The following is a 15,869-nucleotide window of genomic DNA, read 5'->3' as shown; positions in this document are numbered from 1 at the left end:
CAACCCTCATGTGACTTTTTTTTAACTTTGTCTCCTATATCTAAAGCGTATGCAAAATGTCATCCAATTTAAAGCTGGTCGTGTCTGATCTGTTGTCACTAGTTGGCGTGGAACCGTTTATTTCCGATATCCTCGCATTCATCTTCGACAATTGTCAGAGCAAAATTTAGATGTTTTGAGCGAAAAAAATCACCATCGCAGTCGCGTCTCTGCCGGTTTGTTGGCGGCACAAATATTACACAATACATACTGCTAAGCCCCTTTTGGCAATGGCACACCGCTCGCTTCAATTATCGTCTTCGATATTTGTTATCATCTACTCGTCAGAAATGTGATTTACTCGAGAGCCACCGGCGGACGGACGGACGGACAATTGTGCCATCCCCGCCGACATACGAGCGCGTAAACGCGTCCCGCGCGAAACGCACCTTCTTTTGACGCGGCCAAACATGTGACTTAGATTTGATTCGATTTCTGGTCCAATCTTCTTTCCACTCAGTGGTAACTGGATTGTTGCTGGGACGTTGAGCTGAGAAGTATGTGATTTTTTGTTGGTGTGATTGGCCCATTTTGAGATTTGAATGCCATTGGAAATCAACAAATACGTGACGGGCTAAAGTGTGGATTGATGTACGATGTTGGCAAAACATTGGTGATAACGACTTTGGCTGATAGCAAAGATTCACAGCACGTGGATTTTCTATCACTGTCAAGCTAAATTTAGTGGACAATCGGTTTCTATTTTTTCGAGATTTGTCTCAATATTTTGTCTTTATATACATCCATTCCATGTCAAACCGGTATAGTGCTTCTCAGATTTCCGTGGTAACTCGTATTTTTTAATTTTTGACGTGGGACTACGTCTAACCGGAATATATGGAGGGTAAAATGAAAACCTAAACACAGAACATGCAGGAATAAATGAAAGATTTCGAATGCTTATAGCTCGAACATTTCGTACTGGATAGGAGAGATGTTTGCATCAATTGATAGGGAATATTTCTACGCATCTATCGCAACTAACAAAATGTTGTTTTTCATTAGATAAACAATTGAATAACTGTAAAATATTAGGCGTTATCTAAACGCCCTAACTGCATCGTTTTGATTGGCCCGATTTACGATTTCCCTAAGCGAATGAACTTCCCAGTTTCAAGCAAATTCGAGATTCGAGAAGTATGTACACTTTTGGGATGTAAACTTCAGAGGGAAATGTAAAATGAAATAATCGTTTGATAATATATTTTTTCTTTATTGGATAATTCTTCCGTACATATATTTTGTTCTAGTCATCATACCAAACGTAAAAGGTCCGTCATTAAATTTACTTGTAACGAAGAACAATCAATCACAATAAATGAATTGACTTTACATGGCATTTGTTCATTTTCATTTCACTCACAGAGCAAATATATTGAACTCAATTGAATTTGGAAACTGTTTCATTCAATCAAGAATTTAGTCAATACAAACGAATGATTGCTAAGCTAAGGTAGTTCCACGTCAACCTTGCGGTTATATCATAGATATAACCCACCCATTTTTTTGTTAGGGTGACCATTTCCATAGGGTGGTCCATAAAATCAAATTTTTCCCCTTTTTCCAAAAATATCATTTTTTTTATAAAATTCATAACTTTTGAACTACTGAGCCGATTAGAATGATCGACATATCAAATTAAAGCCAATTAGCTGATCTCTGAAAATACCAGAGTTGCACAAGATTTGATTTTGGTTTCGACATTAATGATTGTATTTGTTTTTCATAGTTTTCATGGTATCGGGAACAAAGGCGCTATATTATTTTCTATTTTTATTTCGGAAAGCTGAGAATTTTTTACATAACATATCTCGAAACCAGAGAGGCGTTTTTTTTCGTTTTTGAGTTATTATTTTTCAAAGATAACCTATTTTCCGAAAAATCGTTTTTTTTCCCATTTTTTTCCACTACAAAAAATAATAAATAATTTGATCTACTGAACCGATTCAGATGATCGACACATCAAATTAAAGCCAATAAGCTTGTCTTGTTTGGAAAAATATTACACTCTGAATAGAAATGGATTTTGTTTTCGTAATTATTGATTATATTTGTTTTCTATAGCTTACATCGTTTCGGGATCGAGAGTGCCATACTTTTTTATATTTTTTCCTGAAAGCTGAGTTTTTTTACATAATATATCCGAATACAAGAGGGTGTTATTTTACGTTTTTAAGTTATGATTTTTCAAAGTCAACATGTTTTCAGTTTTCGTTCAATATTTCTATGCGACTAGACTGGATGTATGTGACTAGAATCCAATTAATTGGCAAGTGTGTTATTTTTTTAAGAAAGGGTAGCTAGTAGGCTTTAATTTGATATGTCGATCATCTGAATCGGTCCAGTAGTTTCAAAGTAGTATTTTTTTTCAAAAAAAGTCATTTTTGGGAAAAAAGGGAAAACTGATTTTTTGAACCATCGGGTAACTTTGAAAAATCATAACTCAAAAACGAAAAAAAAACGCCTCCCTGGTTTCGAGATATGTTATGTGAAAAATTATCAGCTTTCCATAAAAAATATAAAAAAATATATAGCGCCCTTGTTCCCGAGACCAGGAAAACTATAAAAAACAAATACAATCATTAATAACGAGAACAGAATTCAAATTTAGTACAGGTGTAGTATTTTTTCAAAAAATTGATTGGCTTTCATTTGATATGTCGATCATCTGAATCGGTCGAGTAGTTCAAAAGTTATGAGTTTTTGAAAAAAGTTATTTTTGGAAAAAAGAGGAAAAACTTGATTATTCGGACAACCCTAAAATGGAAATGGTCACCCTACTGACAAAATGAAAAAAATACGGGTTTTCACGAAAATCTGATAACTACTATATCGGTTTGGTATGGAATGGCTGTATATATAAATGGAATGCTGTCTGTCTGATTCTTATGGACCCGAAAACTACTGAACCGATCGATATGAAAATTGGTATGTAGGAGTTTTTGGGGTCGGAGAAGGTTCTCTCTAAGGAGGAGGGGGAGGTTGTTCTGTCATACAAATGAAACACAAATTTCTGCATTATTCGAGAATTAATCAAGCAAACGAAACCAAATTTGGCACGTGGAGGTTTTGGGTTGCAATGAATGTTTCTATGGTGGTGAGACACTCCTCCCCCTTCTCTAAAGGGGGCTGCCATACGAATGAAACACAGATTTCTGCATACCTCTGAAACCAATCAAGCAAATGAAGCCTAATTTGGCATGTGAAGGTTTTAGGGGGCAAGAAGTGTTTCTATGGTGAGTAGACACTCTGAATTACTCGAGAATCAATCACGCAAACGGAACAAAATTTGGGATGTGAGGGTTTTTTTGGTACGAGAAATTTTTTTTTTTTTATCCAAAAAAAAAAAATTTCTCGTACCAAAAAAACCCTTACATCCCAAATACGTACGAGAAATGTTGCTATGATGATATGACACCTCTCTCTCCTCTGGAATGGAGGGGGGGTTCCATAACATTAAAACACATATTTCAATCGAACATATTCCAACCAAACATGACAATTGAAAATTTTCGGGAAACTCGGAAGTTTGGAACTTTGCGAAAATTCAATTCCCATATGTTCTACAATTTCATAGTGACAAGCGTTGTTAGTCCATTTGATGTTTGCGCTAACGAAATTGATCTTTGTTCAAAAGTGGAAATTGATTTAGTACTAGGAATTTTATAGTAAAAGGTAATTTTAAAAGGTCGATCAATCAATGAGCAGTTCTACGATTGGACTCATGAACTTGCGCATAGTAAGAAAACGTGAATGTTTGAAGGTATTGATAAAATTTTGGGCGGAACGAAATCGCTACACGAACTCGCCTATGAACTAAAATTGTAAGATAAAACAATGAACCTAATGGTGGTGCCTGATATCGAACATTGTTTTTTTTTCGCAACGTAACGCCTGACTTCGGTAGACACAGCGAGTGTTCAACCATTTATAATTTTTTATATATTTGAGAGAAACATGAATCAACTTGGTGCACCCGTGGTCGAGTGGTTAGCGTCTCACATTATCATGCCGGGTGTTTGGGTTCGATTCCCGTTCTGGCCGGGGGATTTTTCGTCAAAGAAAATTCCTTCGACTTGCACTGTGGTCACGCGTATTCAAGAGCTTGCCCCTCGGAATACATTCAAGGCGTGTTATTTGGCTTAAGAAATCTCAACTAAGTATTAATAAATGACGCTAGTTAATGCATACGTTGAGACGGCAAAAGTTCCACAGGGAACGTTAACGCCATTCAAGAAGAAGAAGATGAATCAACTTGATTCTGCTGCGGTTCCATGGAGAATAGCATTATGTAGCATAAAGGGTGTGTCACATCAAATTGCATCACGGAAAAAACGCTGTAGAAATTCGCCCAGTAGACCGATCCTTTTGAAAATTTTAGACAGTAAAATAAAAACTATTAAACAACTTTTGGCATTTTCTTTTTATTCATACCTCGAGCCCAAGCCCGTATGCTCGCACCTTCCTATTTACTCCGTCCATAAGGTTCTGTACAACGTCAGGTTGTAGTTTTTTTTTTAACAGAAATCCATTTTCTCTTGAAGTCCGTCTCCGATTTGACAACTTTTGGGTTCTTCCGGAGGGCCTGCTTCATAATCGCCCAATATTTCTCTATTGGGCGAAGCTCCGGCGCGTTGGGCGGGTTCATTTCCTTTGGCACGAAGGTGACCCCGTTGGCTTCGTACCACTCCAACACGTCCTTTGAATAGTGGCACGAAGCGAGATCCGGCCAGAAGATGGTCGGGCCCTCGTGCTGCTTCAATAGTGGTAGTAAGCGCTTCTGTAGGCACTCCTTAAGGTAAACCTGCCCGTTTACCGTGCCGGTCACACGAAGGGGGCGCTCCGCTTTCCGCAAGAGCAGATCGCTTGCCACACCATGTACTTTTTGGCAAACTTGGATAGTTTCTGCTTGCGAATCTCCTCCGGAACGCTGAATTTGTCCTCTCCGGAGAAGAACAACAGGCCCGGCAGCTGACGAAAGTCCGCTTTGACGTAGGTTTCGTCGTCTATTACCAGGCAATGCGGCTTCGTCAGCATTTCGGTGTACAGCTTCCGGGCTCGCGTCTTCCCCACCATGTTTTGCCTTTCGTCGCGGTTAGGAGCCTTCTGAACCTTGTATATACGCAGGCCCTCCCTCTGCTTGGTCCGCTGGACGAATGAACTTGACAAATTCAGCTTATTGGCGACATCCCGGACCGAACTTCTCGGATCACGTCTAAACTGCCTAACTACGCGCTTGTGATCTTTTTCACTGACGGAGCATCCATTTTTGCCGTTCTTCACCTTCCGGTCGATGGTTAGGTTCTCGAAGTATCGTTTTAGTACTCTGCTGACCGTGGATTGGACGATTCCCAGCATCTTACCGATGTCCCGATGTGACAACTCCGGATTCTCGAAATGAGTGCGCAGGATTCATTCACGACGCTCTTTTTCGTTCGACGACATTTTTCCAAATTTACGAAAAATTGACAGTGAAGCATGGCCAACGTGATCTATACACTCATATCTGATTATAAGCGAAAGCCGAAGATATAATTCCTAAAAATTAAATTTCTACAGCGTTCTTTCCGTGATGCAATTTGATGTGACACACCCTTTATCTTGGAATAATTCAATAACGTCGGAACAAACTATCATTTTTTGAGATTACTACACTTCTTAATGGTCGATAAAACAAACTACATTTTTAGAGTATTCCCCTGGTGGTCTTCGCTGTGATGTAATCTTTATTTTTTGCCTCCCCAATTGAAAAATCATGAAAAACACAAGAAAACAAACATAGAAAATAAATAAACCATTTTATTTTCAATTTTTCACAGCTGAGCTCGTCAGACTCGTCAGGCTCGTCACACAAGTGAGAAAAAATATTTAGTATAGTAATGCATCGAAATCCGGACGCTAAAGCGCTTACGAATATAACTTAAACTACTAAAAAATATTGACATAACATAGCACTAATGTTAGCTTTCCTATGAAATTAGAAGGCCTTCATCTATGTTATGAATCACAGAACATATTAACGGGTGCATCATAAGTAGCGGGACTAAATGGAAACGGGTTTGGTACAAAAGTTTTTTATTAATCCAATTATTTATTGTATTTTCACAAGATGTCTACTACAAGATGGCGCCATTTATATATATTTCCAAAATCCTATCAATATGGGTATCAAATGAAAGGACTTGATTAGAAGAATACAGGAATTTATGAAAAATGTTAATCCAAAATGGCAGCCGCTACAAAATGGCGGATTACATATTCTCTCAGAACCCCATCAATATGGGTATCAAACGAAAGGGCTTGACTAGCAGAACAGAGTTATCGATGAAAAATGTAAACCCAAGATGGCGGCCGCTACAAAATGGCAGATTACATATTTTCTCTAAACCCCATCAATATGGGTATTGAATGAAAGGTATTGACTAGTAGACAGTTTTTCATGAAAAATTGAAATCCAAAATGGCTGCCACTATAAGATGGCGCCATATTTTTTTTAAAACCTCATCAATATGGGTATCAAATGAAGAGCTTGACTAGTAGAATCCCAATCCCTTTCGTTTGATACCCATATTGGTGGAGTTCTAAGAAAATATGTATTCCACTTTTTTGTAGCGACTTCCATTTTGGATTTACATTTTTCATCGATAATTGTATTCTACTAATCAAGTCCTTTCATTTGATACTCATACTGATAAGATTTGAAAAAAAAAATATATATATGGCGCCATTTTTTGCTGGCGGCCATTTTGAATTTGAATTTTTCAGAAACAACTGTGTTCTACTAGTCAAGCCCTTTCGTTTGATACCCATATTGATGGGGTTTCGATAAAATATGAAATCCGCCATTTTATAGCGGCCGTCATTTTGGATTTTCAAGATTATGAAATACGCATTTTTATAATGACTGCAGAGATAAAGGTGTTTTCCAAATTTCAGATCAATCGGTCAACAGGAAGGGGGTTAAATTTCTATTAATTGTGCGCTACAGACAAAGTTATAAAGTTACCCACGTATATACAAACGGGTCATATAATCGACCCCGTCCTGTATAACGAAGAGTGGTTTCCCGGATCGAAAATCTTTGCTCCACACTTTATACTCCATACTAAGGCATCTAACATACCCTTAAGCAACTCCTTCAATGAGAAATTCAATCATCAATTTTGACCGTCCGTATTTAAAATCATTTTCTGAATGTGCTTTTTATTCCGGACATGGGTTTGTGAAATTCACATTTATTTTTGATTTTTAACATTTTTTTGTTAACAGGTAGGTACCATGTTTGACGCTAAACTAAATTGACACAATAGTAACTATCAGTCACATCAATTCAACATGCAAAAAATGTCATGGTTTTGGCATAATATTGTAATGTAATGAATGTAATGTAATGAAAAAGTGTCCGGATAAAAAAGCGTCCGGATACAGAAGCATCACTGTATCTGAGTTCTGCGCCGGGTACATTTTGCGCTGTCGTGCTTATGAATTTTGTGCTCTTCACACCAAGAGGTAATACGAGTTTTCTTTGAGCGCGCGCTGATGAGAATTAAACTCAAGCGCAGCGCTGCGTTTGTTTTCTGAAGACTGCTGCAGAACCATCGCAGGAATTCGAAACCAGTGTTAAAACACTCAAAAACCACCCCGGCGAGTTGTGGGCGATGAATGCAAGGGCATGCACAGAAATGACTATACTGGAGGAATTCTCTCCGTACTGAGTACGTAACTAACAGTACTTAAATAAATATTCAATGAGCTATGACTCATTCATGCTGCGGAGTTGAATACAGGAACAGTATCCGCGTGTTTATTAAATTGTTGGTAAATTAATGTTCAATTCACATGCTTTAGTTCCTTCAGAACGTCAGTTTTCATAAGCAGAGCAGATCGTGACTAAGCGAACAGCTGAAAATTTTCAATAGTGGATGAACGATTGATTTGTAAAAAAGAGCAACACTACAATTAATTCACAGCGCGGTGGTATGAAAAATTTGGTAATCGATGTATTTTTTTTTGCCAACATAGAAGACTTTCCAGTCCACGATGTATCAAACATAAGAAAATTGGTATAGTGTAGTTAAAAGTCCCAAAATTAATATTTTATCGTCCAAAGTCTAGAAACTATAACGTTCCACAATTGTACTACCCAAGGAATGATATTAATCCATTCCACTATTCTGAAGAAAATCATCTATTGTTTCCTCGTACTCTATGTCAAAAACTACAGACATTTCATTACCTTGACGAACGCATGGAATGACATTCAAATGGATAGTAGTATGAACAATGTTTATAGCTTGTGAATAATTGTCATCAGCTGGATCTCAACAGCTGATGACAATTATTCACAAGCAGAATTTGTACGTGCAATTATGAAACATTCTCGCACTCTCAGTAGCGATCGTGTAACATTCTTCGTTCCAAGAACACATCAATATAACTTCAATCAAAGCTTACAGATGTAGTAGCCTTGGTGTAGTTCACGATTCCAGAAAAAAAGGTGACTTTAACTCATGAACCACTCCGAACCATCAATACATCATCAGTTCAAATTAGTTCCAGTTCTATAATTTATTCTACTCCAACGCAAAACAAACGTAAAATTTCCTTCTCTCCACTGCTGGAAAGCCATTAATTCTACCATCTTTTGTTTCCGAGCCTCGCAGAACTCGAACATGGCCTCCGAAACGGAACACCAGCAATAAGAAAAAAAAACAGACCAAAACGAATTCAGGGGCGTCATTTGCGCTCGTTTTTCTTCATCACTTAAGTTTTACATATTGGAATTTTAAATATTCAACCATTAGATCGCAATTTGCAGTTGGCACACTATCATTCACCCAGCCGACATTCACTGGCAGTTCGACCCGTAGCGCGCGAAAGTGCCACTCCTGATTGCTGCTGCTCGGAAGCTGCCACCGATTTCTGGCTCGCAGAGTTGCGAGAAAAAGGAATATTTATTAACTCTTTTCGGCAGCCATCGCAGCCACAGCGCCACTCGCCGGCAATGAAGCGCTTTCCACTTGGAATTTCCACACCTTCTTTTTCGTCACCTTTGCCTCTCTCTTGTTCCACTGCGGATGCGGAAATCGGAAAAGCGACGACGACGAACTACGGCGGGAACTACATTGCTGCGCTAAAGTGGACGGACTTCGCTAATGGATTTTTCTGATGAGCATAAATCTTCGATGATGGTTTGAACTTATGGAATGTGGTTTCTGTGGTTGCAGTTCGCGAAAGCTATTACGGTTGTGATTCGTATTTTTTTGCGATTTCCATTTCTGAGTTCGAATTGGAATGTCTTAGTTGCCAATGTGGCGGGGGATGAGGGTGACTAGTTCTCAAATCTCAAATCACAATCCATCACATTCTTGAAATCTGTCGTTTCGGGTTTTTTGTTTGCTGTAGCGTTCAATCGTTCGATTGCAAGCTTGGTATGATGGTTGGTTAAACTAAAATTTGAAGGCGATGATATTAAAATAATTTGTCATTTGACGATGTTTAGACCATTGCCGATGATCGATTGCTGTCTTCATATTGACGTTCATCACTGATGAGAATAGCTCAAATTCAACTCACTTTTAAAAGCACAGTGGTTAGTTTTATCAGCTCTGATAACACACCAAACACAACTATCAATCAGCGCACAAGAACTTTATCTCCAGAACAGCACCGAAACTTCACCGTGTTTGACACTTTTTGAAGAGGGCGAAAGCGACTAAACACCGCGACGGTCGAAATCAAACTGAGCCGTGATAGCGACCGTAAGCGTTTTGCGCATGCTATGGAGCCTGCCGATTATTTACTATTTATTTACAAGATGTTGATTGTTTTTGGTGACACGTTTGCTCCTACGTCACCGTGGTTATCAGTGATAAGTACGAGAGCGATGGTGAGATGGTCAACTCGGATGGATTGCCGGAGATTTCGCGAGAGCAAACAACAGAGAGCGAGTGTGGGAGTTCTGATGAGATTTTGACTGAGAAAAGAATCCGCCAGTGCTATAAAATGACACTGTAGGATGAGCCACCCGAGCGCTGATAAGGGGATGTTTTCATGGTCATGGAATTCTAGGTGTCAAGACGTGCTGCAATTCGGTTTGATAATTTAGAAGCATGGTTCAGTGCGGTTTGGTTTCGGTGGAATGACAATCGAGATGATAGTGAGTTGTTTTGCTACAGTTAGATTCTAGTAAGAGTCTTTAAATCTTGGATGGTTGGACGAACACATTGCTTCATGAATCGAACTGGCAGCAAATCGATTTTCTGGGTATCGAACCAGGATTTTGTAGTCGTCTCAGTATGAATGTTGGCATTTTTTAGTTCAAATATGAACGTTATGGAGGTAGTACTTTACTTTAAATGAGATTATGCGGTTTTTATAACCAGAATAAAATGAGTTTATCTTGCAAGATTTAAGGGGGGACCCGTGTCTGGAAGGTAAGAAAATAATGAATTTTCGTGGATTGTTTTCGGAGGTTACGAATAAAGTGAAGTGTTCGTGTTTTGACGTAGAACTACGTCTTTCATTAAGGGTCACATGTATTGTTTTGCGAGCACAAAAATGAATCATCCAACAATTATCGTCAAATGATGTATTGTTTTGCGAGTACAAAAATGAATCATCCAACAATTATCGTCAAATGATTCTACAATAAAAACATTTCAGGGCGACCAAACTGGTAGAACGGCTATTTAAAAATTTTCGTAATATCCGCAGTTATAAACAAGCGACCTGAATTAAACTACAGCGTAGTTCTACGTCAACAATGCGGTCGTGTCTTGAACACAACCTCCTATAATTTTTTTGGTTATTGTTTAATGTATATTAATGTATATTTGGTTATTGTTTAATAGTATATAGATGTATTTTCTATTTTTTGAGTGCACGAATAATGATTATGACGCTGTTGACAGCTGGATGCGTGGATGCTGTCTGAAAATCAGTACCTTGCTGGTGGTATCGGTTCTGAAGCAACGGGGTGTCGTAGATTAAATTCCAATGAATATTTTGAAACTTTAGGACAATACCCTATACGTTACACAGGGGTTTTTGAAAATTCGAAAAATTGCCAAAACGGCGGCCATTTTTGTTAAAAATTAGATATTTTTCATGGAAAATCTCTGAATAGCGATTTTTAAAAAATCGAGAAATGAGATATTAAAAAATGGCTATGTAACGCCTTAGATAATTCATTTTTACATGTTGATAAAAAATTCAGCGAAATCGGTCGAGTAGATCCTGAGGTATCAATACCATCAGATTTCGAGAAAAACGCGTTTAAAAATTTGTACAGTAATACTATATCCCGTGAGGTGACTCCATACTTTTGGCTGTAACTTTCCAACGAAAACAAATATCGAAAAATCCTTTTAGGACAACATTTAATATAATAAGCATAAGCTTCTCAAAAATGCAAAAAACATAAATCCATTTTTTTTTCGATTTTCCAGACCGGGATCCCCCTTAAACTCGAGCTACCTGTAGATCATAATCCAAACCATCAGAGATCGACCTTCGAAATTAACCGTAGAAAAGTACCCGGAGTACTTTTCTACGGGTAATCCTTCCGTAGATCTAATATACTATAAAACCGTCGTCCAATATTCTATAAAACCGTCGTGGTTTTCCAAATTGGTCAACTTTTCTCCGAAAAATATCAGCTGCGGTTTAAAACCATAACATAACCTAATGACATTGATGAGTCTGGTGAAACATAGACGTTTCTATTTAATGCACAGAAAGTTGGTATCTTTGGATTTCCGATTGGATTTGGATTCAATTACTGTGAACTTTGTATGAAGTAATTATCAAATTACCAGCAATCCATCACCAGTTATTATGGAGTAAACTGAGAGAATACCCCTCGTATCTGATATCGTTTGTCTGTGCCCAAAGAATCTAATGTAACAACAATGCCTCAGTCAATGGTAACGCTATTCAATGTGAAGAAATAAAATTAATTATCAACAATTTGGAAGTGGTTCCACAGACAGAAAACGCTGTGCAGGTTTCGTTTTAGTATCTGTTTGTAATTTCAAGTAAAATTTGGAAATATAATGACACTTCTCCGCAACATCTCACGGAAAATGTCTCCGAGGTGTTATTTGTGGTACAGGAGGAATGTATAATAGACACAGCTTGTGTGCATTTGGCAAAATATGGCAGTTGAATTTCGTGAGAAATTATCATATTTTTGAATATGAGGGGCTTAGAATGCAAGGGGTGTAAGTGACTTGATCGATTTCTCTTCATCAACTTTAATAATCAACTCAACTGCAAAAACGTTCCAATTTAAGTTTGCTATAGAATCTGACAGGTGAGGTTCTGACCTATCTTCCACATTGTCAAATACAGCTGGGAATGTATTTGAGGCTAAGCTATGACCAAAAGAGAGAGTCGATGTAGAGAAATCGATCAAATCACTTACACCCCTTTGATTCTAAACCCCTCATATAAAATATCAATATAAAATTGATAATTATAATTTATGATAAAGTCATAGATTATCAATTATTCTGTAAGTGGGGAACAATCCGACATCGTACCTGCGCAGTGAGAGAGAACTAAACCCTTTATACAACTTGAGGGGCTTAGAATGCAAGGGGTGTAAGTGACTTGATCCATTTCTCTTCATCAACTTTTTCTTCAGTTAATAACTCAACTGCAAAAACGTTCCAATTTGAGTTTGCTATAGAATCCGATAGATGAGGCTCTGACCTGTCTTCCGCATTGTCAAATAAAGCTGGGAATGTATTTGCAGCTAAGTTATGTAGAGAAATCGATGAAATCACTTACATCCCTTTCATTCTAAGTCCCTCACTTGTACCCAACTATTTTGGCAAATGTAATCCACGATGTTTTCTCTTGAAAAAGAGAAAAAATGTTTCATCCTTATATTCTAGACTATTTTAACAAAAATTAAGGATACAAATCCATGCCAAAATTACAGCAAACTGGCTGACCCGACAAATGTTCTGCCATATAATTTTTTTCTAGAGAATATCTTGGTTGATCAAAATACAATATATTTCAAGACAATTTGTATGTTATCGCTCAGATCTGTAAAACTGATCTGATTGATGATTTTCACTGCGAAACATACATATACATCTTTTTTCGAATTTTCCGATTTAAAAATACGTACGTGGGAAAAACCTTGTTTTATATACAGTGATAGACATTCGTTTAGCCGCACTTGAAAAAAAAAACTTGAAACACTTACAAAACAACTAGGAATGTTCTTTTTATCGGGATACTTATTTGCTGTAGTGGTGGTATATTTAAGTCAATTTTATTGAAATGACGTGCGTCACAATCACACACACACACACAAGGTGGAATCGGTGGATATAAACATGCAAACGTCGTTTTTTCCCGAGATATACGTTAAGCCGCAGGGCATAAAAATCGAGTTTTCGCATAATCACCAAGCCTTTATCTGTGTTTTTTGAAAAAATACTTGGAAATGTTCAATTTACAAAATAAATATTAGATGTGCAACGTAAGAAGTTGGTCAGATTAGTGATTTACGTAGAATTTAAAGGAATGGCGAAAGGTATTCTATTGACGGAAGAGGGGCGGAAAATAATAAAGATATTCAGTGAACAAAAGTTTTCTAATCGTTCGATCGTAACAAAAATTGGTCGATCTGAGAAAGTGGTACGGAATTTCTTTAAACAGTGCCAGAAATATGGGATATAACGACCAACAAATGGGAACACCAAAGTTATTTTGCGTCTTAAAGGTCGAATAAGACACGAAGCAACCAGAAAACGATGTCCTGCTTTTTTGAATGCACCAATTCAGCGCTCCTGTGTCAAATTAGGTATTCGAATATTTCAAAACAAGTACATAAAATTGTCTTTTTCATGATTTACAGTAGTTTTATAGTATATTTTTACGGAATCACATGTTTTAAAGGATTATAAAATACACCTTCTATTTGTGTCAAAGTCGAAGGAAACGGGAATCGAACCCGAACACCCAGCATGATAATGTGAGATGCTAACCACTCGGCCACGGGTGCACTTCTACAAGAAGGAGTTAGCAATAACAAAAAAAACACAATAATTGTACAGAATTACAGTATATTTTCTCATTTTTTTGTTGAGATTATGTCAATAAATCTAAACTCAATTCTATTTTTGTGATTTTCGATTTTTTTCGCAAAATTCGTCTGTTGACTTGCTCATTATTTAAAGAGTGTTGAAAATTAATTAATTGCTGTGAAGTTTTAAGAAAAATACCAATGTTTTGCGTAGCCGCACTAAATACATCCACCGTATTGCCCTGACCTTGCACCATCAGATTACTAGCTAATTCGATCTTTGCAGAACTGCTCGGATGGTAAAACTTACTTTCAATGATGATGAAGCTGTCAAATCACACTTGAATCAGTTTTTTTACCGATAAAAAACCAAAAGTTCTACGGGTAAATTATACAATTGATTAAAGTTCATTATATATACAAACAATTTTTATTTTATTTGTAATGAAAAAAGTCGACAATTACTTTTCGGGCAACCCAGTAGATAATCTTATACCCGATCGACGGTACATCAAACGGATGGTAGAATTATTTTTAGGAAAGCAAAGTAGGGCTGTGTGTTTTGTTCACAGTTTGTTTCTTCTCCGTAGATGTTTATGTGTACGTGGGTTTGATATTCTGTGGTATTCATGGATGCCAGATTATTTTTTTACTTCTACTTGTTTTCCACACAGTTTTGGGTGGTCTATAATTTTTTTCACATATTTCGGAATGCCTTCTCGGTTAACTTTCCAGGTTTCAAAAAAAAAACATAACTCCGCCATCGGCATCGCATATTCTCTAGGGAACCACGCTATAGAGGCGACCCTTCTGGTCTTCGGGCGGCGAATATCATACTAAAATTCCTTCCCTTCCCCTGGTGACTGTAAGGACCATGTTCTTTGTGCAATTTGGTTGGTTCAGGTCAATCACGGAGAGCAACTACGAATTGTACAGTTTACCCAAGCTCAAGCTCAACCCAGTAGATAATCTTATATAATGGAATTATGTGGAATTTGGGGAGGACAACAAATGTTGATGGATTTATTCTTTCAATTGATTTATTAATTGTGTAATTAATATAACATCGTAGTAGAAGAACAACTGCTTTACAACAGCAACGATCAAAATTATTGTAAGAGTATGACTGATAGAATAACTATTCTATTAGTTGTAGGGGAATTATGGGTCGATTTGTATGGTTAACTTTTGAATTACATTTTTTTTTTAATTAGCACCCTGTCTACATGCTATTCGATGATATTTGAACCAACCTACAACATTGACCCTACGACTGGCAAAAAGAGTGGTGTCCAATCCACGCATCCTTATTTCTCTCTGTTTACATTTCAGTGGGTAGACTGACAAAATTCTTCATGGATGGCACTGAAGTTCCCAGTGGAACTTTTGCCTTCTCAACGTAGGTATTACATGCGTCATTTTCATTAGTAGTTTTTTGTTGAGATTTCTATGCCGAATAACACGCCTTGAATGTATTCTGGAATGGCAAGCTCTAGAATTCGCGTGACCTTAGTGCAAGTCGGAAGAAATTTGTTTGACGAAAAATCCCCCGGCCAGAACGGGAATCAAACCCGAACCCTTGGCATGATATGACGATTACTTAAGTTAAGAAAATAGTGTCAATCCACCAAGAGGTGCGATGGAAATGTTTATATAAGAAGATTTTTCTTAAATCTGCCATCGACGATGTCTTCTGCCGTGTTGCTGGTTCCAGGAAGGATATTAAACTTCTTCAGTTACTCTCGTCTCGCTCATGAGATGAGGTCCCCATGGCCTAGAGGTT

General features: G+C 37.5%; 1 protein-coding gene across 1 annotated transcript in view; it reads right to left on the bottom strand.

Moving 5' to 3' along the window:
• The window catches only part of LOC129765222 (axotactin), a 186,424-nt gene extending 176,658 nt beyond the window's left edge, over positions 1-9,766 (bottom strand). The window contains exon 1 of the mRNA XM_055765291.1: positions 9,616-9,766. The gene's annotated coding sequence lies outside the window, so the exon portion shown is untranslated. The remainder of the gene's footprint in view (positions 1-9,615) is intronic.
• Positions 9,767-15,869: the final 6,103 nt, after the last annotated feature.

The sequence above is a fragment of the Toxorhynchites rutilus genome, chromosome 2 (assembly GCF_029784135.1).
Source record: "Toxorhynchites rutilus septentrionalis strain SRP chromosome 2, ASM2978413v1, whole genome shotgun sequence".
Lineage (NCBI taxonomy): Eukaryota > Metazoa > Arthropoda > Insecta > Diptera > Culicidae > Toxorhynchites > Toxorhynchites rutilus.
Note: the sequence above shows the minus strand (reverse complement) of the source record. Positions and strands in the feature narration are given on the sequence as shown.